The 27336-nt window shown below is 50.8% G+C and overlaps 1 protein-coding gene across 4 annotated transcripts in view; it reads left to right on the top strand.

Annotated features, from left to right (window-relative positions):
* Positions 1-27336, top strand: part of LOC138569469 (uncharacterized) — a 442006-nt gene that overhangs the window by 134553 nt on the left and 280117 nt on the right. The window lies entirely within an intron of this gene.

The following is a 27336-nucleotide window of genomic DNA, read 5'->3' on the forward strand; positions in this document are numbered from 1 at the left end:
TTAAGGCTAGTTTGGCAGTTAAAAGCTCTGCAGCCATTTATCTAGCATTAAAACAGGAAGTTGTAATGCAACCAGTCATGTGACTTTCTTAGTACCATATATTATGCTTACGCCGAGCGGCCATATTGTGCTAGTCATTATTGGCTGATTTCTCCTCAGTTATGTTCTAATAAATATTAGTTCAACATTTCACATTATTCGTTTGCATTTATTTTACATTCCTGTTTGTTGCGTTTATAATGTTCTAAAAAATCATTTTTCATTATAACATGATTTCTATGCAGTCCATCCTGCATGGCAGCGCTTAGAAAACCGTTACTTCAGAAGGATGTTAAGGCCACGGCATCTACAACTCCTCCATAACGTGTGTCTAGTATTCTGAGAACACATTACGTGCAATTACCAAAGTGAATACATGTGTGATTTTCTATCCTCATACAAATATGATGCTGCCCAAGTGGGCTAAAACAGATTATTATTCTCAATATGAATTGCTGATGCAGAGATGTCATAATTCCAGCAGCTAGAAAAAATGACAGTGCAGTCTCTTACAACCAGGTTTTTTGTATAAAGTGCTAGTGCATCATGGACCATGTAGTCTTGACTAAAACGCCCTAAAGCATTTAGAATCTTTAAGTTCAGACACATTTGTATCAGTGCACATGTGTCCTATACACTTTGTACCATTTCAATGAAGCTCGAGTGGGCAAAAGACAGACCCATTCATAATTTCACATTCTAGTACAAAAATCTTAGTACAAAAGTATCAGAATTCTAGCAGCTATATCATACAACTAAAGTGTCGGTGCAACTTCTTACCACCATATTCTAAGTATCCATAAGAAAAAGTGCCAATGCAGTCTCTTACAACCATGATTTTTGTATAAAGTGCTAGAGGACACAAGTGCATTGATACAAATGTGTTTGAACTTAAGATTCTAAATGCTTTAGGTCATTTTAGTCAAGACGACATGGTCCATGATGCACTAGTACTTTACAAGCTCCTATGAGTTAGTTTCCCATTTTTTTGTTGGGAGTATTTCTACTCCCTATTTTTCTATTTTTGAGAGTATTTGCCAATTTTGTGAGATTAGAGCGGTTGATACACCACTTATCGTTAGTGCTGAGTATGCATATGTCCTGGCTTTTTGCTGCAATAGCGATTTTCAGATGCTTGGCTCTTTTGCGCTAGTCCTTACCTTGGAAATGAGCAACGTCAAAGATAATTTCTGCATTCTGCATTTTTTTACAGAACCTTTCTGCATTGTGGATGTCTCTAATACCATAGTTAAATTCTTCTTCCTTATATATGTATATGTCGGGTAGATAAATTAAAAAAATGGCATAATGTTTGCCTCATTATGGGACAAAAAGGACACATTTATGATCCACCCAATTTCCACATGCACATAAATGTGCCCAGGATTATTATCTCTGCTCTTAGTTTGAACAACAGGGAATGCTGGTATGGTACTTTTATCAACATCATGAATACGTTTCTTCGGAAAAAAAGATCATCACATGATATACAAAAAATCATAACATAGATATACATCAGATTGATATTACAAAATATATGATACCAAAAACACCAAAAGATAATTTGAATCCAACTTAAAAAACACAGTTCCTAAAATATCTTAAAGAGTGAAAGTGGCATTCTCTTAAGGTGAGGGTCCCTTAGGTTTCTCATAATACACAAAGAGAATTATCCACATGTTCTTTTCTCACTTTAATCGCTGTACTCGGATATGTCAGAAAAGCCCATGCAACATATGTCGAGTTAGCCTGAAGAAGATAGTTTAAAGCGGGACGACATTGACCAAATTGCTGCTGTTTTAAGACAGGAAGAATTGTACTTTTGCTAATATCTGAATATGCAGGGCAAAACATAACAAAATGCATTAAATCTTCTACAGCTTCATTACATAGCGTACAACACTGACCAAATTTTGAACCATCTCTCCGTGCTGAAGCCTATGTTAACAGTGTAATCAACAAATCTCAATATATTCTGAGACGGCTCCGATTGGTGAAGCCATATGTCTCTATGGCGAATTGCGCTACACTAGTTCAAGCTGTTAAAATGGATGTATACAAATTGACCTTTTCACAATTGATCATGAAATGGAGGTCAATTAGGACATATATGCGAGGGAAACCCCCCGCAACCCACCACTCAATCCAAAACCCCCGCAACCTCCTACCCAATCCCATTATATTATTTATTACCCCACACCCACCCCACACATATATATAAAAAGTAAAATAAAGTTAAAGGTCAGTTGTGCAGAAGGTCAATTAGGACCACTATTATTAGGTCAATTAGGACAAAAGGTCAATTGTAAAAGGTCAATTTGGGTAATACCGTTATAATGCCTAGGCTTGACTATTGTAGTGCGTTGCTGGCCGGAGTGAGTAAAGGCTGCATCAAAAAGTTACAGATTCTCCAAAATGACGCAGTATGAATCATTAAAGGCACGGCAAGGCAAGATCCAATTTCTGTCCATAGGAGGGAACTGCATTGGCTTCCAGTTGCGGCCAGACTTTGCTTCAAGATGAGTACTATTGTGCATAGATGTTTATATGGACAAGCAACAGAGTGCTTAAAAGAGCTGCTGATACCTGAAAAACGTGCCAGAGTCACCCGGTCTAGGGACTTGATGTTACTGACCCAATGAGATAGAGGCAATGGACGCTCGGTTGCGGTACAAGCAGGGCTGGTCTGGAACAAACATCTCGCTGAGATACGCATGGAAGAAAACATGACCATCTTTAGGAAACGCCTTAAGATGTTACTGTTCGTTTAAATTGTAAGCCGGTTGTGTTGTCTGTGTCATATATATTGCGCCCTGATGCCTGCGGGCTCCGATGCATTATGAACAAATAAACATACACATTAACAAACAACTAGCATCCCCTGCGTATCCTTGCCATTTTGCAGTTTTTGCCTTCAGCAAAAGGCAATTAAAACGGGCTCTTGTGGTCGCCCATCTATCATTTTTGTTGTGACTCAACGTTAAGTATGGCTGTAGCGAGACAAAAGTACTAATGATTGCATGTTGCCTATTGACATTTGTTAGAAATTCCATGGATTCCTGGTGATCCTTAACAAATGAGATACAACTACTTTTAAAGAAGTTTGGGGGGGACATTATCCAATAAAACTAGTGGTGAAAAAGTGCAAGTGCATTAATGTGTGTTAGGCTAGATCTAATATAGTGCAGCCAGGAGATTTTCCTCGGGCCAGCTCCATTTAAAAGCTCTGTAATTATCAACTGGGTAAGAGCCGCCTTTGTATTAGACCAGATACGCAGCCAATGGAATACAGGAGCCAGGCGTCATTCGTCCTCAAGGAACCCAATGCCCAGTTCCACATGCACTTCAAAATGAGGTCCATATCTCGGGAGCTTTTTTACAAACATCATTTTCCAGTACTTGTAGCTCCGACATGTTTAGATATCTCCAAAGCGAAGAATTATAGTTAATTGCAGCTTTCATCTGAGTACCATATACCTTAATCCTGTCAAATGGATGACTTTTGCAAAACGACATAAACGTGTGATCTCCTCTAGAGATTGCTTCATCCGTACTGTCTGTTTATCAATGTGAGCTTTGCCTGTCAGGTCTTGAGAAAAGCGCATACCAAGGGAATTAAAACCACAAACCCTTAGTATCACTGCCCCATCACTTAGCATTCATTGCATTTTTATGATTTTCTTGTCCCTACCGCAGGCCATGACAGCAGATTTTGTTGAGTTTACCTTCAAATCCAGCTCATTCATTAATTGAGTATATGCATCAATTTGTTTTTGAAGTGCTCTCAGCGTGCAAGCTATGAGCACTATGTCGTCTGCGTGGGCCAAATTGGGGAATGCCCTATTTCCCAATCTAGGATAGTCCACATTAGTGTCCAGCTGAGCCTTATATAGACCGTTAATATAGAGGATAAACAAGGCAGGGGCAAGCAAAAATCCTTGTCTTACTCCTAGTTTTACATCAAAGTAGCGAGTACAAGGCCCCTGCTCTCCATAGCATACACAGGCCTGATTATCCATGTGAATTGTCTGCAGTACAACTAGCAGCTCACGGGGGCACTCCAAGGACCCGACCACTGGCCACAGTTTCCCCCTGGTAAACTTTGTCAAAGGCCGTGTCCAGGTCCATGAATGTGAGATATATTGGTTCATTTGTAATATACACTGACTGTGCCACTAGCAAATAAAGATGTACAGGGTAATTCATAGAATTTCGCACAAAAGTGGCGCACGCGGCTGGTGCACAGTGTGCGCATGCGAATGTCTGCGCCAGCCGCGTGCGCTAAAATCAGTTTCCGCGCACAGCGTATTCATAGATTTTAGCCTCCAAAACCAGCCGTGGTGCAGAGACCCTGCAGCAGCACCAGTTACGCCCCCAAGAACGCCCTCGCGCAAGGAAAAGCCATCAAAATTCCCATTTCAGCGCAAAGGGCTGCGTAACCCTGGACCAGTTTACAGGGCTGCCAAACAGCAGAGCCAAGCGGGGTATGTGTATTACTGGGGTGCGCGTGAAGTTTCACATGCGAAAGGGCCTGTGCGAGTGGGGTACATGTATTCCTGGGGTGCGCGTGAAGTTTGACACGAAAAGGGCACTGTGCGAGCGGGGTACGTGTATTATGGGGTTCGCGGGAAGTCTCACACGCCATTTCAGCAGGGTACGTGTATAACTGCGGTTTGCGTGAAGTTTTACACGCGAAAGGGCCCTGTACAAGTGGGGTACGTGTATTCCTGGGGTTTGCGTGAAGTTTGACACGCGAAAGGGCCCTGTACGAGCGGGGTACGTGTATTACGGGGTTCGCGGGAAGTCTCACACGCGATTTCAGCAGGGTATGTGTATTATGGGGTTCGCGGGAAGCCTCACATGCCATTTCAGCAGGGTACGTGTATAACTGGGGTTTGCTGGAAGTTTGACACGTGAAAGGGCCCTGTGCCAGCAGGGTACGTGTATTATGGGGTTCGCGGGAAGCCTCACATGCCATTTCAGCAGGGTACGTGTATAACTGGGGTTCGCGGGAAGTTTTACACGCGAAAGGGCCCTGTGCGAGTGGTGTACGTGTATTCCTGGGGGCGTGAAGTTTGACATGCGAAAGGGCCTTGTGCGAGCGGGGTACGTGTATTATGGGGTTCACGGGAAGTCTCACACACCATTTCAGCAGGGTACGTGTATAACTGGGGTTCGTGTGAAGTTTTACACACGAAAGGGCCCTGTGTGAGTGGGTACGTGTATTCCTGGGGTTCACGTGAAGTTTGACACGCGAAAGATCAACGCCCGTGCACGACACGTCACAGACGCGCTTCCGCGCGAAGGGCCTTTGGTCCAATGAAATTGCGTACGTGTGCTGACCCGCTTACGCGCTAAGGGCCTTTCCTCGAATTACACGCTGACGTGCAAATTCTTCACGTGCCAAATCACTCCGTATCAAGCTGGCCACGCATACACACACGGAAGACCACGCTCCTGCCCTGAAGGACATTTTCCTGCCCCCCAGAGCCCCGAGCACGCTCCCACCTGCCATCTGCTGCTGCCTGACTGTCTGCTGCCCACGTGCCCTGCTATTTGGTGCCTGCACATCAGCCATCTGCAGGGGTCCAGTTGCTGTGTCCACCCCTGCTGGAACAGAAGACTCCCGACTGGGATACCATCGCTCCACAGCCCAGCCCCAGAACCCAGTTGCCCACCCACTCCTGCCTCTGGGGTTGCCATGTCGGGCACATCCCCATCTGGCACCACTGATAACCCCCAGCCAGAGAGGCAGAGGGCCACCAGATTCACTGCCACCGAAGTTGGTGTCCTGGTGGAGCATGTCTTGGGGCATTATGATGCCCTCTTCGGAACATCACGTGCCAACAAGGAAGGACGGGAGAGGATCTGGGACGACGTAGTGGTTGCCATCAATGCGGAGGGGGTGGCAACCTGCAACATCAAGCACGTCAAGAAGCTCTGTGATGACTTCAGGTCCAGGACCCTCCAAAAGGCCCGGCGCCTCGCGGAGCGGGGCCGGGCACGCATGAGTAACATCCACATGAGGGTCCTGGAACGCGTGGGCCCAGCGCTCCACGCCCAGATCCTTCGGAGGCAGACCCGTCCGGAGTTGAGCGGTAAGTGGCCAAGCATTGCTGTGTGAGACAGGGCATGTTGCAGTGTGCTGCTAGTCTGATGCTTGCCTGTATGTGTGACATAGGCCATGTATGGATGTGTGTGTGCAGGGACATCATGGTCATGCATGTGAGTCCAGTTATGTGTGAACCACATGGTTGGTGCATGTGTTTTAATGCAACATGGGGAGCTCTATGCGGAATGCACACATGAAAGCATGGCTGTCTCTGTTCCTGGACATGAAGGGGGGGTGAGGAATGGGTGCTGATGTCATGTACTTGTATGGTGCACGTGTGTGTATGTGCCAGAGAAGTGTGTGTGTGACTTTGAAACGCCATGGCTGCATCTGACTTTGAAGGCAACATCTTGGTTTACAGGGGCCCTTCTACATGGATGTTGATGTTGATTGCAGGCACCGGGACTGTTTCTGTATGTGTGTTGTGTGCATTGACCCATGGGTTGTGGAATGACAGGATAGAAGTGACATTTGACAGTGCCACTCATGTGATATTGCTTCCTGTCTAGGGTATTTTGTACTGTACCCTGATGCTTGTGTTCTATGTCTCCCTCTATGCAGCGTCAAGTGAAGAAGAGGGCGGAGACGGCGCTGTGGAGCCAAGCGGCGGGGATGCCTCCACTGGGCGACGACGCAAGGCCCAGCCACCCTCCCAGGAATCACCATCCTCCGGGACCGAGGGGGCTGGTGCTGCGTCTGCCACAGCGGCTGTGGTGGAAGGGCCGGGTGAGCCCCCACAGGGGCTTCCAATGGCGGAAGACGGTGTGGAGACATCCAGGTTGGTGGTCTCCACAGAGGAGGAGAAGCCTGCTACTGAGCCACACATGGGGCCTGGTGGGGGTAGTACCACTGGTGCAAGTGGTGCAGTCCTGGGCCAGGGGCAGGAGGCAGCACAGGTCACCGCGGAGGGGCCTGTGCATGTCGCTGTCCCTGACCCTGTGACTGCACCACCATGCAACAGCAGGGAGACCCCGTCCCAGGCCCGTCCGCAGGTAGGGGAGAGTGCCATGTCATCTGCCTCCCCACTACCTGCAGACGAGGGGTCCCACGAACGTATGGTCTCTGACCTGGTTGGTGGGTCCCTACATGTGTTGCACACTCTAGCGGACCTCTCCTCCTCTGTGGAGACTATGCGCCAGTCGTTCTCCACACCGTCTTCCAGCCCAGATTCCACCAGGGCCCCCTGTGGACCTGGCCCGACAAACACAGCCAGCTTGGTGGAGCTCACATCCCTGCCACAGTCGGGAGTCATTGGCCCAGCAGGGGTGGACACCACAACTGGAGACCAGCTGATGGAGGATGTGCAAGCACCATCAGACACGGTACATGGACAGCAGCAGCAGGAGCAGGCTCTAGGTGGGAGCAATGATGGCTCGGGGCCTTCAACATCGGAGGGGCAGGCATCGGCCACAGGGCAGGAGGACCCAGGACTGGAAGTGTCTTCCGTGTGGCAGCAGTTAGGCCATGCTATAGATGCGGAGTGGCAGCGGGCAGAAGAGGCACAGCTCACAATGGTCAGGGCGGAGAACTCCATGCGGAGGGCCCTGAGGTGGGCCGAGTGCCTAGAGGCAATTCGCAGGGAGTTGGAGGAGAACATGTCGTCGTCCCTGCGATCCCTCGGGCCATGGAAGAGGACCGCCTCCATTGAGCAGGAATTTGACGATGCCCTGGCCCCAGACATCCAAAAGTGAGCCGTCAGACTAGCCCGCTGCCCTTTTAAATAGTTTTTAGAGTTAGGTTTCCTTTATGTTTTCCTTTTATTTGTGGTCAATGGACAATGCCACCCAAATTTGTATATAGTCATATTTTTAGGTAGGTAGGTTTCATTTGTTTGGTTGGGATCATGGACCCTTTACATCCTTGGACAATGGATTGTATATAGTTTCATCATGTATCCTTTTTTTTTGTTTTGCATTATGGACATGGAGCAATGGATTGTAAATAGTTTGACAATGGATTGATTTTTCTCTTTTTTTGGTTATGAACATGAAGCAATGGATTTCTTTATTTTTTTTTACATTTCCTTTGGATTTGCGTTGTTGGAGGCTGACTTTGGACTGTTTTTCGTTCAAATTCATATGGATTGGTTGTCATTTTCATTCAATCGTCATTTTCACATGTTTTTCATTTCATGTTTCATATTTTGGTATGCTTTCATTTCATTTTGGATTTCATGTACATAATACATTTTCATTTTTTAGTTCCATGTTCCATGTGTGGGATTCGCTCATTGGCTTGATGCATGTGAAAATGTGGGTTTACACAAGCAGTGCCAACCAGTGTATGTGTGTGACAGACATGTGTTGATGTACATAGTTTTGACTTTTGGTTTGTGTCATGACATCAGCATTTCACTGCTGGGGGGTGGGGGTGCAAGGGGACATGAGTGGGGGCCTGCTGGCAGGTACCCCTGACTGCTGGGGGTTGGGGGTGCAAGGGGACATGAGTGGGGGCCTGCTGGCAGGTGCCCTGCACTGCTGGGGGTGGGGGTGCAAGGGGACATGAGTGAGGGCATGCTGGCAGGTGCCCCTGACTGCTAGGGGGTGGGGGTGCAAGGGGACATGAGTGGGACATGAGTGGGGGCCTGCTGGCAGGTGCCCCTGACTGCTGGGTTGTGGGGGTGCAAGGGGACATGAGTGGGGGCCTACTGGCAGGTGCCCCTGACTGCTGGGGGTTGGGGGTGCAAGGGGACATGAGTGGGGGCCTGCTGGCAGGTGCCCTGCACTGCTGGGGGTTGGGGGTGCAAGGGGACATGAGTGGGGGCCTGCTGGCAGGTGCCCCTGACTGCTGGGGGTGGGGGTGCAAGGGGACATGAGTGGGGGCCTGCTGGCAGGTGCCCCTGACTGCTGGGGGGTGGGGGTGCAAGGGGACATGAGTGGGACATGAGTGGGGGCCTGCTGGCAGGTGCCCCTGACTGCTGGGGGATTGGGGTGCAAGGGGACATGAGTGGGACATGAGTGGGGGCCTGCTGGCAGGTGCCCTGCACCACTGGGGGGTGGGGGTGCAAGGGGACATGAGTGGGGGCCTGCTGGCAGGTGCCCTTCACTGCTGGGGGCTGGGGGGCAAGGGGATATGAGAGGGGGCCTGCTGGCAGGTGCCCCTGACTGCTGGGGGGTGGGGGTGCAAAGGGACATGAGTGGGACATGAGTGGGGGCCTGCTGGCAGGTGCCCTGCACTGCTGGGGGTTGGGGGTGCAAGGGGACATGAGTGGGACATGAATGGGGGCCTGCTGGCAGGTGGCCTGCACTGCTGGGGGGTGGGGGTGCAGGGGGTCATGCGTTGTTGATCAGTAGTGTAAGGTGACATGTGGCTTGGCTGGGGGGCATGCCCATGGTGGAGGGGCTGCCTGCGGGACATGACCAGGGGTGCAGGGTAGTCCCCTGTGGTGTGGGCTGCCTGCAGGGTCTGTGGAGGGTGTAGAGGGAACACCTGGGAGGACCCACACTGCCAAATCACGTGAAGGACTCCCCTGCACCCCCGAAATACACGTACCCCGCTGAAATTGCGTGTGAGACTTCACGCAAACCCTAGGAATATTGGCCCTTTGCGAGCGGGGTACGTGTATTACGGGGTTCGTGGGAAGTTTTACACACGATTGGCCTGGGTATGTGTAGTTCAGGGGTGCGCGGGAAGTTTCACACGCGATTGGGCTGGGTATGTGTATTTCAGGGGTGCACGGTAAGTTTCACACGCGATTGGCCTGGGTACGAGTATTTCAGGGGTGTGCGGGAAGTTTCACACGCGATTGGCCTGGGTACGTGTATTTCAGGGGTGCGCAGGAAGTTTTACACACGATTGGCCTGGGTACGTGTATTTCAGGGGTGCGCGGGAAGTTTCACACGCGATTGGGCTGGGTACGTGTATTTCAGGGGTGCGCGGTAAGTTTCACACGCGATTGGGCTGGGTACGTGTATTTCAGTGGTGCGCTTGAAGTTTTACACATGATTGGCCTGGGTACGTGTATTTCAGGGGTTGCGTGGGAAGTTTCACGCGTGATTGGGCTGGGTACGTGTATTTCAGGGGTGCGCAGGAAGTTTTACACGTGATTGTCCTGGGTATGTGTATTTCTGGGGTGCGCGTGAAGTTTTACATGCGATTGGGCTGGGTACGTGTATTTCAGGGGTGCGCGGGAAGTTTCACACGCGATTGGGCTGGGTATGTGTATTTCAGGGGTGCGCGGGAAGTTTCACACGTGAATTGGCAGTGTGGGTCCTCCCAGGTGTCCCCTCTACCCCCTCCACGGCCCCTGCAGGCAGCCCACACCACAGGGGACTACCCTGCACCCCTGGTCATGTCCCGCAGGCAGCCCATCCACCATGGGCATGCCCCCAGCCAAGCCACATGTCACGTTGCAATATGATCACCAACTCATGTCTCCCAGAACCCCCACCCCCAGCAGTGAGGGGCACCTTCCAGCAGGCCCCCACTCATGTCCCCAGCTCCCCCAAGCCCCCATCATTGACAGGCACCTGCCAGCAGGCCCCGACACATGTCCCCAGAACCTCCACCCCCCAGCAGTGCAGGGCACCTGCCAGCAGGCCCCTACTCATGTCCCCCAGCCCCCCCACCCACCCATCATTGACAGGCACCTGCCAGCAGGCCCCGACACATGTCCCCCAGCACCCCCACCCCCCAGCAGTGAGGGGCACCTGCCAGCAGGCCCCCACTCATGTCCCACACATGTCTCCTTGTACCCCCACCCCCAGCAGTGCAGGGCACCTGCCAGCAGGCCCCCACTCATGTCCCACACATGTCCCCTTGCACCCCCAACCCCCAGCAGTGCAGGGCACCTGCCAGCAGGACCCGACACATGTCCCCTTGCACCCCCAACCCCCAGCAGTGCAGGGCACCTGCCAGCAGGCCCCCACTCATGTCCCACACATGTCCCCTTGCACCCCCACCCCCCAGCAGTGCAGGGCACCTGCCGGCAGGCCCCAACACATGTCCCCCAGCACCCCCACCCCCCAGCAGTGCAGGTTACCTGCCAGCAGGCCCCCACTCATGTCCCCCACCCCCCCAACCCTCCATCATTGACAGACACCTGCCAGCAGGCCCCGACACATGTCCCCCAGCACCCCCACCTCCCGGCAGTGAGGGGCACCTGCCAGCAGGCCCCCACTCATGTCCCACACATGTCCCCTTGCACCCCCACCCCCCCAGCAGTGCAGGGCACCTGCCAGCAGGCCCCGACACATGTCCCCCAGCCAACACGTCATCACAATCCAGATCCCTGGCTCTTATGGCCACCCAAATCCCTCCCCACGCCACCCCAGTCCAAACACCCAACCAAGCTTTACATCCACTCCAAATTGAAATCCCCATTACATGATAGATCACAAATAAGCAGTATGCGCATGAGTACAAGTCTGTCAGACCCACACAATGGCAACACATGACTGAGAAAACCCACATTGTGACATGCATGAAACCAATGAGAGAAGACCACACATTGAAGTAAGAAACAAAAATGTATTCAAGTCAAAATAAAGGGAATGAAATCAAAACACACAATAATGCCAATAATAATCAAAATGCAGCATGTTCCAAAAAATGATAAATAAAATGAGAATCGAAATTAATCCAAATGAAAATGTGTCCAAAGTCACCGTCCAACAAAGCAAATCCAAAGGGAAAGAAAAGCGTAATTTCCATTGCTCCATGGTGAAAAAAAAAGATGGAGAAAAATCCACTGTAAAACTATGTACAAATAGCAAATCCAGGGTCCATGAGCCCAACGACATGAATTAAACCTACAATGAAACCTACCTAATTACTAACTATATACAAAAATGTGGGGCATATTCCATGCGCCCCAAATGAAAGAAAAAAGAAATGAAACTTAACACTAATGAACTATATACAATGGCGGCGGGCAAGTCCAACGGCTCACTTGTTGATGTCATGGGCCAGGGCATCATCAAACTCCTGTTCAATGTCTTGGAGGCAGGCCTGTTCTCTGGCCCCGAGGTCTCGCAGGGATAATGCCATGTCCACCTCCAACTCCCTGCAAATTCCCTCGAGGCACTCAGCCCGCCTCAGCGCCCTGCGCATGGAGTTCTCCGCCCTGACCATTGTGAGCCGTGCCTCCTTCGCCTGCCGCCGCTCCGCCCCTATCCGCTGGCCCAACCGCTGCCCCACGGAAGACACTCCCATTCCAGGGTCCTCCTACCCTCCGGCCGATGTCTGCCCCTCTGATGTAGATGGCCCCGAGCCATGATGCCTCCCATGTTGAGCCTGCCGCTGCCTCCGACGCAACTGCCTCTGCCAGCATGACGGCATCCAGGCTGATGGAATCCACCGACGCCGTCGTGCACGTGCCCTGCCCAATGATGCCGGCACTTCATCCATTTGCTGGGGTCCAGTTGCTGGGGTGTCCACCCCTGCTGGACCTCCGACTCACGACTGTGGCAGGAATGGGATCCCCACCGAGCTGGCTGCGTTGGTCAGGGCAGGTCCACAGGGGGCCCTGGTGGCATCTGGGCCGGAAGACGGCATGGAGAACGACTGGCGCATAGTCTCCACAGAGGAGGAGAGGGCCGCCAGAGTGGCCGACACATGTACAAAACCTCCGACCATGGACACTCCCAACTGGGCCATGTTGGCACGCCGCTCTTCATGATGACGTGCGTGCTCCCCCCGGGAAGCACGCACATCATCACGAATGTCACGTGTGCGCAACGCGACACCAATCAGGACCTTCTCCATACGGCCAGGGGTCCCCTCGTCCGCAGGTAGAGGAGTTCTAGATGACATGGTCACCCCCCCTACCTGCGGACGGGCCTGGGATGGGGCATCGCTGCTGGTGCATGGTGGTGCAGTCACAGTGTCAGAGACAGTGACATGCACAGGCCTCTCCACGGCGACCTGTGCTGCCTCCTGCCCCTGCCCCTGGACTGCACCACTTGCACCAGTGGTATCACCCCCACCAGGCCCCATGTGCAGCTCAGTAGCGTCCTCCTCCTCCTCTGTGGAAACCACCAACCTGGATGGCTCCACATTGTCTTCCGCCGTTGCAAGCCCCTGTGGGGGCTCACCCACCCCTTCCGCTGCAGCCGTAGTGGCAGACGCAGCACCAGTCCCCTCACTCCCGGATGATGGTAATTTCTGGGAGGGTGACTGGGCCTTGCATCGAAGGCCGGTGGGGGCATCTCCGCCGCTTTGCTCCACAGCGCCGTCTCCGCCCTCTTCATCACTTGCCGCTGTGTAGAGGGAGACATAGAACACAAGCATCAGGGTACTGTACAATGGTCCCCTAGACAGGAAGCAATAGCAGATGAGTGGCACTGTCAAACATCACTTCCATCATGTCCCTCCACAACACATGGGTCAGTGCAGGCAAAACACATGCAGTAACAGGCATGGAGCATGCTATGAACATTAGCATACATGTCCAAGGGACTCTTAAAACATACAATGCTGGTTTGAAACTCACATGCATCATGGGTCATGCCTATCACATGCACACACTTCACCGTAGTTTCATCCATCTGGCCTCGTACACCCCAGACACAGTGGATAGAAGGATGAGTAGGCTGCATCAGTGAATCTGAACATTGTCACAGAAATGTGTCATGCATCCATGGCATTTACAAGTCACAGACACGCAAGTCAGACACACAGACATGGACACCATACATGTCCATGACAGCAGCACCCATCTCTCACACCCATCCATGTCCAATAACAGAGACAGGCATGCATTAATGTGTGCATTCCGCATGCTGCTCTGCATGTTGCATTGTAACACATGCACCAACCATGTGGTTCACACATTACTGGTCTCACATGCATGACCATGATGTCCTGCACACACACACACGTACATGGCCTATGTCACACATACAGGTAAGTATCAGATAACCAGCACCCTGCAACATGCCCTGTCTCACACAGCAATGCTTGGCCACTTACCGCTCAACTCCAGACGGGTCTACCTCAGAAGGATCTGGGCGTGGAGCGCTGGGCCGACGCGTTCCAGGACCCTCATCTGGATGGTACTCATGCTGCCTCGGCCCCCCTCCACGAGGTGCCGGGCCTTTATGAGGGTCCTGGACCTCAAGTCCTCCCAGTGCTTCTTGACTTGCTTGATGTTGCGGGTTGCCACCCCCTCCGTGTTGATGGCAACCACAAAGTCGTCCCAGATCCTATCCCGTCCTTTCTTGTTGGCCCGTGATGTTCCGAAGAGGGCATCATAATGCCCCAGGACATGCTCCACCAGGACACCAACTTCCTTCTGACTGAAGCTGGTGGCCCTCTGCCCCTCTGGCTGGGGGGTCGCCAATGCTCTCAGATGGTGTTTGCCCCGACATGGCGTGGGTGGGCAACTGTGTCCTGGGGCTGGGCTGTGGAGCGATGGTAATCCAGTCAAGAGTCTTCTGTTCCAGCAGGGGTGGACACAGCAACTGGACCCCTGCAGATGGCTGATATGCAGGCACCAAATAGCAGGGCACGTGGGCAGCAGGCAGTCAGGCAGCAGCAGATGGCAGGTGGGAGCGTGCTCGGGGCTCTGGGGGGCAGGAAAATGGCCTTCAGGGCAGGAGCCTGGTCTTCCGTGTGTTTTTGCGTGGCCAGCTTGCTACGGAATGATTTGGCATGTGAAAATCTTGCACGTCAGTGTGTAATTCGAGGAAAGGGCCTTAGCGCGTAAGTGCGTCAGCACACGCACGCGATTCCTTTGGACCAAAGGCCCTTAGCGCGTAGGCGCGTAAGTTACATCACGCGCGCGGGCGTTTCCCTCATAGCACGTGATGACAGAGCACACGTGGAAAAACTGCACGTCCGAGTGTCATTGCGTGTAATTGGATGAAAGCGCCCGCGTACACGCGTCTGACGTGTACGTGTGGGCCGGTTTAAAAGCTGCGTGTAGGACGCCATTTCCTTGTACGTGCTTTTGGTGGAGAGTGAGTGGGTGAAATCTGTACTTCTTGTCGGTTCACACGCGATTACTTCACAGTGTTTCTAGTTCGTACTCCCTGTTACCTCTGACAGCTCTTTTCTGATTTTTTGTTGGGCCTGTTTCCTCAAACAGAGTTCACTTCTCCTTTTGTCCTGTCTCCTCAGACAGCGTACACTTCTTCTTTTGGCGGGGGTGCTGCCAACGCACACACGCACGTATTTTTCACGTTCTTTTTCCAGGCAGACGGTGAGTTCTCCACGTACTTAGCAACTGTGCTAGCCCCGTGTGTCGTGTTCCCCTTCAGAGGTCATTATAGGCTGCGTGTATTACACGTGCGCTTATTTTTGTGTTTCTGTGTGCCACAGCGTAGTGCGGGTTCATTTTTTCACGCACATGGTCTATGAGGGGTTGCGTGCACGTTTATTTTTGATTTTGGGCTGCATGTGCGTTGCATGACCCGTCATCTTCCCCCAGGGGTCACAGACAGCCTTGTTAGAGCACTAGGGTACAAATTCCATCTGGTATCCTACCCCTTTCACCCCCAATTGCCCAGGACAATAGTTTACTGCAACTCCCATATGCACTACATCAGTGCCATGGTTGGGAGGCGACCAAGCGGTAAGGGAGGCAAAGGTGGCCGTCCCTCAAAAGGTGGGCGTGGTGGGCACGGTAGGGGACGTGGCCGGGATTTGCAGAGTGCCCCTATGCCCCCATGTGTGGAGGAACAATCAGGGACACCCATGCCCCCCCCATGGTTGAGGGAAACATGGCTGACACCATCCAAGCTCAGCCCCTGTTGAACCAGCCCATTGTGGCACCTGACCTGGCACAGGATGACTCCCTGGCTGACTTCCAGGTCAGCAAATCTAGGCCACGTGTGGCGGTGCAAGTTGTCACCAATCCACGTGGATCTGGGGCAGCTATGTCATCTGCTGCCCCAAGTATGCAGGGTGGGGAGGCTGCAGGGGCAGCTGCAGCTCCATCCGCCCCAGCTCTGACTCTCCCAGCCAGGACAGTGTCAGTCCCAGTCCATCAAACTGACGTTCCCCCTGCCAACATTACCCTGCAACCAATGCCTGCATCAAGACCTATGGTCATTGTGCATTCCCACACTCCTACTACCCAGTCCACCGGTGATTCTGCCCCTACTGACCAGAGCGGCGTAAGCCACTCTGGCTCTGCTCCACCCTTAAAGAAGAGGAAGAAGGGTGCTCTGGCACGACAGGCAGAGACCCCAGACACGACTACACACTCCAGTACCTCAAGGAAGCCTTGCTTCAATGATCCGGAACTTGATGCACTTGTGGGCTATGTGTCGGCACATAGCCACAAAATGGTGGTGACTGCAGGGTGCAAGACCACACCCGGTCAACGTAAGGCACACTGGCAGACTATCGCCGACCGCATAAATGCCCTTGGATTTGTGAGGCGCTCAGCTGATGATTGCTACAAGCAGTGGAATGACCTGAAACGCAGAGCAAAGAACAAGCTGGCCTCAAATCATGCTGCTACTCTGGTGACTGGCGGTGGGTCTCCACAAGAGGACAACTAACTCACTGAACATGAGTCTGTTGCTGGGGCCTTTGTCACAGAGGAACAGATCCAAGGTGTGGGAGGACTACCTGACTATGATGCATTGTCCGGTGAGTGCCCATGCATGTGTGTGTAATACATGTGTATGTTGTTTGGGTGACGGGTTCTGATTGAGTGCCAGGTGAGGGTCTGTGTGCCTGAGTGGTATGGGTCACCCATGTGCTTCATCCAAACCATTCAGCGGCCTTGGATTTGGGTGTGACAGTATCCCTTCTGCCCACATTAGTAATTTGGCTCAACATTACGGCAGTTGCCCTTGAAGTGGCATCTTGCAACAACATTGTTTGTATTTTTCAGTGTTCGTTCAGGCTGATTGTTTCAATTCTCCCACTTTTGCTATGCATTCCTTAGCCCTATTGTCACATTTGTGACATGCTTCTGTCATTGATGAACCCCACATTGGACCACATGTGCTACCTTGTTAGATGAATGATTTGACCATTCAGGCTAATTAAGTATTGGCCTGATCACAGGAATTTTTGGGGCCTGTTTGAATGTGGAACAAGATAGTTGTTTCCTGTCATGTTGAAGTGACAAACCATTGATGTGTACATCAGCCTGCAATCACTGTATTTGTGTACACTGGATGTGTTGCAGTGTGTGGCACATGCCTATTTTGTCACACTATGTAGCATTTTTCATCTCATCATGTCCATCTCACATGGATGGCTGACAGTATTCATTCACTGACATATGGATGTACTTGTGGAATGTACCATGGCTATGGTACATGCCATCTGTGTGATGGCATGTGTCATGTATGTGTATTGGACATGCCATTCACAGCCCAATGTGTGATGGCAGTGCTACCCAGCATGCAGCAAATGTGTTCCATGTAGGTGTCATCAGTGTCTGCCTTTTGGCTCCCCTTCAAACTCAGTGACAGTGCATGCATGGGAGGGTTATAGTCATGTGGGACATGTGTAAATCATGTACTGGTTATGTAGCTTGTCCGGCCTATTTGTGTGCTATGGTGCTAATGCCTGTTTCCATTGTTTGTCTTTCATCTTTTTGTAGGGGATGACGCACTTGATGCTGTTGAGGTTGAGGAGATGGTGCAGACCCAGGAGGAATCTCAGGCACAACCGGGCACCAGTGGGGGACGTGGTGTGGTGTGGTGGTGGGTGAGAACCCAATCTTGCTGCAGAACATTCTGTCGAGGGGTGCCTCTGGGTGCACCTCCCCAGACCTCTATTCAGGTGTTGATTCGGATTATGAGACCTATGTGGTGTCGCAGGTAAGTGTTTTTGGCAGGGATTCTGTTCTGTCCAACCCACCTGTACCAGGGGTAGAACCCTCTATGGGGATGTCATTGTTGGTAAGTCCGCCTTTGGCGGTTACGGATGCAGGGTCACACTCCACAACATCTGATCCTGTTCCTGGGCCAGCAGATCAAAGGGGGAATGCAGTCCTGCAGCCTCAGGCAGTGCCGGCACAGCAAGGCGCAGATCGCCTTGCCCCAAACAGGTGTGGTGCCGGCCGACGCGGTGGCTGTACGCCACCAGGCAATACCGCATGGGAACAATCCATTTATGGTATGGCAACCCAACAGGCAGCACCAGTTGAGATGATGGCTCAAGCAATGGAGAGGGTGGCCAATTCCATTGTCCCCCCTGAAAGGCAGATGGAGCTACTACAGCAGGCAACAGACTCCATTTGCCAATCACACAGAGAGGACATGTTGGCGTCCAACAGGGACAGATGGGCGGCACTGGAGACTCTACACCAATCGATATCAATAGAGTTCCAGGGCCACAGGGAAGCCCTGAGGGTAGAACTCCATCACCTCAGGGAGACTCTTGTTGACCTTGAGGCTTCCACTAACCTGAGGACAGATCACGTCAGGTGCTGCATGGGGATCTCCGCACTATAATCCTTCAAAACGAGACCTTCCACACCCGCATGCTTGCTGACAATGAGGACCATACCAGGGCTTTGCGTGGGCTGCCTCCCATAGCACCACCACCTCCTGTGGCAGCACCACCTCCTGTGGCAGCAGCAGAGGGTGATGATAGCGACAGCAGCAGTTCTCTCTCATTGGCATAGCCGTGCAGGCCATGAGCCCATGGAGGTGTTTTTTTTCCCCAACATCCACACAGGTGGGTGTTGGTGCTTACCCTGTCCTCGGACCTCCTGGGTGGCCTCCCCCCCGACCCCCACATGGCCATTTTTGATTTTTGTTTTTTTTTTTGTTTTTTGCAGTGTGTTGCCTTGTGTGGCTCCCGTGGGCATCCACTGTATTCCGGCTGGGCACATGCAGGCCTCTCCTGAGTTTGGGTTAGATGCTTGGGTTCGTGAGACACACACCCCTCCTGCTTCCCGTTTCCATGAGCTTGCAAAGGGTGTGCCCAAGTGACATTGACTTACACGGTGACGTAGGACTCCCATGAGCTGTGTGGGCAGTCTGTAGCCAATACTGTGTATACATTCCTAGTGGATATTGTTGTTGAATTGTACACTGCATGGTGTATTGCTATGTGCTTGTGCATCCATGTCTTTCACATAATTTGCAGGTTAATTCCTCATGTCTTCACAAGGCTGTCTACTTTGGAGATGGAGTTCATGTTGTAAGCAGTGCACTTGGACATTTGCCTGGCAGCAGCACTGTACAGTTGGAAGTGGCCGATATGCTGGCATGATCAGGTTGTAAGACTACCACTACTTTAACTTAGTACTGTCATGTTTGTACTATGTTTGAGGTTGTGTAGCTGCATTGTATTGTTGGTAAGTATTTGGTCATGTGTGTTGTTAGTTCTACATTACTGGGAGCATATTGTGTATGGGCAGTTTCCATTAAGGACACTGTACTTTGACACTTGTGTCATGTTTTGGTTTGCTTGCTCTCACATAGCATGACATGCCATGGTGTGTTGGTTGGCGGTGCTGGGGAGGGGTTGGGTGACATGGCACCGTTGTCTTGTTGTATTTTGCAAGGGGGTAATGATTTTTGCAGCATAGAAGTGTGTCTTTTGATGACACAGCATTGGTGGTGTTTGTGTAGGTAGGGATGCACACAATGTAACACTTCCAGGTGACCAATCTCAGGCTGGTATGGTTGTGACAGTTGACTGTCCCTTATGTCATCATCATTGATTGTCAGCTGGTATGTGCCAGGGCTGTGTGCACTCCACAGGGGTGTGATTTTAGGTGAAGTAATTAGCCACCAGCTGCGTACGGGCTGCCTCACCCCGTGCCCTTTCCCCTCCCTTGCCCAGCCGGCGTGCATGTGGTTGTGGATGTGGGGGCACCACAATGCCCATGGGCAGGCCCCGGCGTGTTGCAACGTCGTGCAGGACACATGCTGCCACTATGATCCTGCACACTACTGGGGGAGCGTATAACAGCTGCCCCCCGCCAGAACGGTCAAGGGAGCGAAAGCGTGACTTGAGCACTCCGAATGTGCGCTCCACTATGCCCCGGGTTGCAATGTGGGCTGTGTTGTATCTTACCTCGGGTGGCGTGGTGGGGTTCTGAATTGGCGTCATCATGTGGGTGCTCAGGGGGTAGGCACTGTGAGGTCATCCTCCCACTCACTGACCAAGTCGAGTATTATGGGAGGTGGAAACCTGTACCTCCCATACACCTGGTCATCAGGCATCCCAAAAAGGCTGGTTCTGGGTGTAAAAATTCTGGGCCTGACTATCCTCCTCCTCCTCCTGCGGTATCTCACGACCACTGCTGCTAGGAACGGTATATTCATCCTGGCGTCCGTGCTTGTTTGTTGTTTGCGCGCACTTTTATGCTGCGCGGGTCCACGTACGCCTGCTTCCTGCTGGCGTACGTGTTTCCTGATTAGCGCGTCTTTTTTGGCACACGCCTTAGCCCCGTTCCATTCCATGAATACGTGTTTTGAACGTGCATGTGGGCGTTCCGCGCACTTGCCTCCTGTACTTCCCCCGTGGCGCCCACATTTTCACAAGTTGTTCCCCATTCCACGTGTCACGCCCCCTGTTCCTCCTACTTTTGTTGTGTGTGCCGCACTATGTGCGATTTCGCTGTGCGCTTAGCGCACGCTGTTTGGAGACGTGTGCGCAAGCGTGCCCCACGCAGAAATTAGGCGCACATCCTGGGATTTCCACACGCACGGACTTCCATGAATCTCTGTGCGCGGGTTTCGCTGCAATTTTCGCACTGGCACTGCGATTCTCACGCTTTCGCACGCTTTGTTTTTTCGCAAAAGTGCTGTGATAGGGTGTACACATGTGAGAAATCCGGAATGAATCTGTGGTAGAAATTAGCAAATCCGAGCATGCTTTGTACCCCTTTAACTGAACTGGGTGATGGCCACTTGAGGATTGCATCCACCTTTCGAGAGTCCATTCGGACTCCTTTTGGAGTCGGGATAATTCCAAGGAATTCAACTTCTGTAGCATGAAAAACACATTTTTCCAATTTTGCATATAGCTTGTACTGGCATAGTTTCTCAAGGACTGCACAAACGTGCTTCACATGGTCTGATTCTGAAGAGGAGTACACTAGAATATCGTCTATGTATACAACAACACAGACGTCAATGAGTTCACGAAGGACATCGTTCATAAAATACTGGAAGGCTGCTGGTGCATTGCACAACCCAAAGGGCATCAACTGGTATTCGAATAACCCGTACTTAGTGCGAAAAGCAGTCTTCCATTCGTTGCCTTTCTTTACACGTACCAAATGATATGCCCCTCGGAGATCTAATTTAGTGTAGATGCAAGCGTCCTTTACTTGGTCTAGTAATTCGGGGATCAGAGGCAATGGGTATCGGTTCTTAACCGTGATCTGATTTAATGCGCGGTAGTCTATGCACGTACTGAGGTCACCTTCCTTTTTAGGCACGAAGAACAAAGCTGAAGATGCAGGGGACTTGGATGGACGAATGAAGCCATTAGCAAGGTATTGGTCCAAGTATTGTCGTAGATGAAGGTTTTCGGGTTCCGTAAGGGCGTAGATCCTACTACATGGAGGTTGTGCACCGGGTATGAGATCGATTTGACAATCGTATGATCTGTGAGGTGGTAGGGTGTTTGCCTGTTCCTTTTGGAAAACATCCTGGAATTCTTGATATTCCTGAGGTAACTGCACGACTGGAGTAGCGACTGTGGCCAGGCCTTGGTTCAAGGGTTTTTTCGGGTAACAAGTATGTGCACAATCGGGGAAGGTTATTCTCTTCTCTCGCCAATCAATACAAGGATTATGTGTTTCCAACCAAGGTATCCCCGGTATTATTTGGAACTGCAGGGCTTTGATTAAATCAAACACATTAGTCTCTCGATGCCCATCCTGACCCAACAGTGTCATCTCTGCGGTGGAATGAGTTACAGGCACAGAGGCAATTTCAGTTCCATCGACTGTGGTGATGACATCCGAAGTGGTCTTTTTGCAGAGAGATAGATTCATCCTAGAAGCCAACTCGTGGTCCACATAGTTTCATATGGCCCCGCTATCAATGTATGCCCTCACTGCGTGCATACGTGACGGCTGCCTTGGATCTATAAGGACCATTGGTATGATGAAGTGCGAGGTCTGAGTATCCTTCTTCAAGTTCGGCAAGCGGACCGCTACACTTGTCGGGAGTGGTCGTTTCCCGAATCAGGCTCTGTTTGATTTTTATCAGCAACTCCGACTACTCTTTTAGATGTTTTTATAGGGCAATCCCGTAGAAAATGTCCTGAGGCCGCACAGTACAGACACAATTGCATCTGCAGTCTTTCTCTTTCCTTTTGAGTTAAGGGTCCCTTGACCCCCCCCCGTTCTGCATTGGTTCTGATACATCTGTTCCTTTGAGGGTAACATTGGGTTTAACCAATACCCGATTCTCGAACTTAGCTCGATCAGCCTTTCTATTCTGAAGTCGGTGGTCTAACTGGACCACTAAGTCTATATATTCTGCACAATCCTGAGGTGGGTTCACAACTTGGGCCAAAACGTCTTTGAGTTCACCCCGAAGTCCACGATGAAATAATGTAATTTGTTTTACCTCTGGCCATCCGGTTTCCACCACTAACCTATTGAAAGTGGCGATATAGGTTAGTAGATCCTGGTTACCTTGTCGTAATGATAAAAGTTCGTTATTCAGGGCCTGTCCCTGTGAATGTCTGGCAAATAGTCTTTCCATGATCAATTGAAAACCTTGAAAATCCCGAAGAAGAGGGTCATCCTGGTTAACTAATGGAATTGACCAATCCGCTGCGCTGCCACTAAGATATGATAGTACAAAGGCTACTTTGGTTTGGTCGTTCGGAAAAGATCCAGGTCTGCATAAAATGTGCTAGCGGCATTGGTTCATAAACACGGCAAACTTTTTTGGGTCCCCAGAAAAACGTTCGGGTGGAGCTAAAGGAATGCTCCCTGGTAGAACCACTTGCACAGGATTGCTCGATGAAACAGGAGTTGGATTCCCCCCGAATCCAGGTAATGGTGTTTGCCCAGCTAGGTTTTGCAGTAATTGTCTAGCAAGATCATCAGTGCGCTCCTTTGACACAATCAGTTCTCTCCTGAGGGCATTCGTCTCTTGGCGCGCAGAGTGCACTTCTGCCCTAAGTTCCCCTAACAATAGGGCTAGTTGGTCAGTTTCTGAGGTTTCCATAACGCCCGAGTGGGGATTTGTAGATAGGCTTTGCGTTCTGTTACGCTCACCTGACTCCCACAGGGGCGTCGGTCTGACCTGGACAGCTGCGGTCTCCACCCGTGTGATGCGTAGTGCAGGCATGACTGACTGGATCTTCCCTCCTAATCTTGTCTGCTTAACCCGTAGAAATATTCTCCTGCAAGTGGAGAGATGGATTTAGCCACTTGTGGATTCAAGTGATGGCACCCCCACAGTCCTCCCCAACTAATCACCTCCGAAATGCCCTCACAGCAATCTCACCTTATATTCTTGAAAGATGAGCTCTCCATCCTGCGTGGATTTGCAGGGGTGCGTCGATTCCAGTTACTTCCCTGGTTTGAAGGCTCGGGAGAGTTCCGGAGAGTATTGACTCTGAGGTTCCTGGTGAGGACCAGTAAGTATTAAGTTCATAGAGTTCAATATGTCCGATGTTCACTCTTGTTTCCCCCCTTCCTTTCTTGTCTTACAGCTGGCCCGTGAAAAGATGCTCCTGTGGCAGCTGGTGGCGCTCAGGTAAGAGTCTGTATTACCCGGCGCTGTCCGGTAAATGTTGCACGTGGAAAACGTGTTGTTTTGTCTCTCTTTACAGATGCGGCACGTGAAAATATGGAGAGTCACAAAAGGATGCCTCCGGTGGTAAATCAGGTAAGTCTATGGTGGTAAGAATTATATTTGTTGGTTCCCTCGGCTCACCTTGTGGTTTTCTTTTGTCTCCTAGGTGCCGAAGTTCGGCGAAGAAATGATGGAGGCAGCGCCGACCCGAAGGATGCTGTGAAGACTGGTGAGTATGGCGCGGCGCTGCAGCTGGAGGTGCGGCGCATGCAGAAATGATGTTCTTTACAGGTCCGGAGACGAGATGGATTCAGAATCAGGTGTGGAATAGAAATAAGTTTGTTTTCTACCCTTGTCCCTTTCTTTCCCCTTTGTTTTATGAGCTCCGGCTTCGAGGCGGGCGTGGCAGAAGACTGGATGCAGGCTGCAGGCACGGTGAGCGTTACGCTGCTGGATGCAGAATAACGCGAAGCTTGTGTTGCTGGTCGGGCGTGGTTTAAATAGCCTCAAAAGTAGTCCCAGGTAAGAAGTCCCTAGAACCACACCCGAGTAAAAAATAGTCACTGTAGAAAAATAGTCCCTTTCAGGCTTCATGTTGGATTGGAGTCATTTGCAGCATGGTCTGCCTGAGGTAAGTAATGACTATGAGCCTGGCGCCTTAGGCGCCAGGACTGATTTCTACTATGAGCCCAGTGCCTAAGGCGCCAGGACTGAACCCAGATAGCCCCTAGCCGGGGCTGCTGAGGTTTTACTAAATGTCTAGATGCCTGCTCCCGGGGGTGATGGGCTTGGTCCGGATGCCTGGGGGTAGGCATCATGACAGTGAGACACGTTTTTGTGAATGGGTGCTTTATGGTGTGGGGGAGTTGGGTAGAACTCCCCCACGTATGTTATGTTTGTGCATAATGTTAGGTGCTCACATGGTTGCTTGCTTGGATGTATAGTGTTGTGGTGGGTGTGGAAAGGGCTGCAATGGTGTGTGCATGGTCAAAGGTGTACTGGGTGCGTCTTAGGATCTTTTTGGATGCTGCAATCATGCATTATTTAGCAGAGGTTTCTGGTGGAGGGACTTTGCAATCAAACGGAATGTGTACTGAGAGTGTTTAACAGTAAATCTGGAGTGGTGTACAGAAATGAAAGTGTGCAATGCAGAGGGTTTATATGTGATTGGTGCATGCATGTTTGAAAATTTGACAGCACCCAGTGGGGGAGTGCTGCAAAACGTGACCGTGCAATGGAAAGAAGTATTGTGTGAGCTGTACTGGGCCGTGGCCCTCATTGTAGATGGCAAAGCGCACATGCACATCCTGCCATTATGAGCTGGGTGGAAAGGCAAATGGAATTGTGGGAACTAGGCCAATAGGAGTTTAGGGTGTGGTTGACGGGAAGTGGCGGTACCATTTCCTCCCAATACTGTGTTGTGAGGGTGGTCGAGATGGAGAGACGCACAGTGCTTATCGTCGGTGATACCTTTGTGCAACATCTGCACAGGTATTGTGTGCAAGGAGGCGTTGCTGGTCATTTCGAGTTGGAAGGAGTGGATGCTTTCTGGGCATGTCAGGGTGACTGCAGTTTCGGCAGGATGGTTCGCCTTTGCAGATATGTGGCGTCAGTCACAAACGTTGACTTTGGCGTGCTGCACTATAGAAGTCTACGTGTGGACGATTAATCCGTCACCTGAAGAGGTTGCTGACCGTAGCGATGCATATTTTTCCTACTGCCAAGGTCCTTTTCTCATGCATAATGCCAAGAGGAGTATGGGTCCATGACGGTATAATTTGTCCCCAGCCAGAGGTCGGAAGGTGTGCTACAGACAGAATTATGCTAGATTTTATGCAGACTGCTGGCATGTTCTCCACCCACTATGAGAACATGAGGTCGCAAAATATGCAGTGGTTCCCTAGAAATGGCATTTATTTGAGCGCCATTGGCAATGACGTTTTCTTTTACACTGTGCAAGAAACATTGACCAGAATGTGGTAGAAATGTGAGGAGAGGCAAACAGAAAAGCATATAAAGAGAAATACAAAAAGATTTGCTTTCACGCACGTCAAATAAAAAATAAAAAAAAGTTATACATGTACACTGGAAGACTGCCTCCTGTACCGAGTTTGATATTGTTACCCCTCCCCCCCCACTCACTATCACAAAAAGGTAGTGGATTACACAGTACTTTCAGGATTACACGTGCCACATCCTGGGTGGCTATGTGGATGTGTGCAGATGGAGAAATCTTGCATACTTTAATTGAACTTTGTAGTGGACGTGCTTTGGAATGGTACAACATTTGTACTGGAAATGTGTAGTAGCACATTTCAAGTGTTCTACAGGAGTGACAGTGTTGGATGATGGCGGCTTGGATGCGATTGGTGGATACGTGTGCACCTATTTACGTGCAACCCAATGAAGTGGCGCTGCAGAGAAGAAGGACTGCTCCAGCTTTACAGGGGTGCATCCATCGCGCTACTTTGGAAGGCACACGAGCCAGAATTTGCCCTTTACACCACCTTGCTCAATTGCCATGGCAGTGTGGGGATTGCCAATCAGGTAGTGTGGGTGTAGTTAACAGGAAGGGGAGGTTAAACTGTTGTACATTATACTCTGCATACTGAGGGTGGCTGACATGGCGAAACGCGTTGTGTTGACTGTAGGTGATCCCTTTGTCATAGATCTGCACAACTATACCCTGCAAAGACACTTTGGCAGCAATTTTGGTTTGGAAGGAGCGGACGCATTGCGGAACGCTGTGTATTAGTGCAATTTCAGCGATATGCATGCACTTTGCAAAGACCTCGCCAGTTTCCCATTAGTAGATGTTATCATCATCCATTACGGCGTCATGCATATGGGTTACCGGGCTTGCTTATATTTGTTACGTAGACTGAGGAGATTGCTGGATGTCGTGAGGACGGTTTACCCCACGGCCAAGATGCTTTTCTCATCCAAAACACCACGAAGAGTATGGCCCCCTGCTGATGGATGTTGTTCCGAGTCAGACGAAGGAAGGTTCTCATCAACAGAAGCATGTCTACTTTTTTGTCCTCTCGTGGAATGCTCTTCTGCAACAATGACCTCATTAGTTGTGGAAATGCAGAGCTTTTCCAAGAAAACAGTTCTGTTTGCTCGTCTACAGGATGCAGTGAAGAGTGTACTGTACTAATCTGACCACAAGAAAACACAAAAGCTAATAAAAACCGAAAAAGTGTTTCTGTACTAGCATAAAAAAAGAAAAAAACAAGAGGCTCTTTTAAGAGTCGCCCCTTACCACAAAGTCTCCCTATCCTGGTTGCAAGGTATTCCCCCACGCCTGCACGCAGCACATCCCACATCCGTGGATTTTGCGGGTGGCGGCCACAAAAATGGAACGGTGGGGATTGTCCAATCAGATGCTTAGGGTGTGCGGCAATAGGAAGAGGGCCTCCTGCATCACTCAGCCCCGGCCCTCGACGTACTTGAGGACCCGCAAGTGCCACATTCTGCGCTTCTCACCATGCTGGCCTATGGAAATGGGACTGTAGCGATTGTCCTATCAGGTGGTGCTTGGTGTGCGTT

Source organism: Ambystoma mexicanum, chromosome 2q (assembly GCF_040938575.1).
Source record: "Ambystoma mexicanum isolate Mex_15411 chromosome 2q, UKY_AmexF1_1, whole genome shotgun sequence".
Lineage (NCBI taxonomy): Eukaryota > Metazoa > Chordata > Amphibia > Caudata > Ambystomatidae > Ambystoma > Ambystoma mexicanum.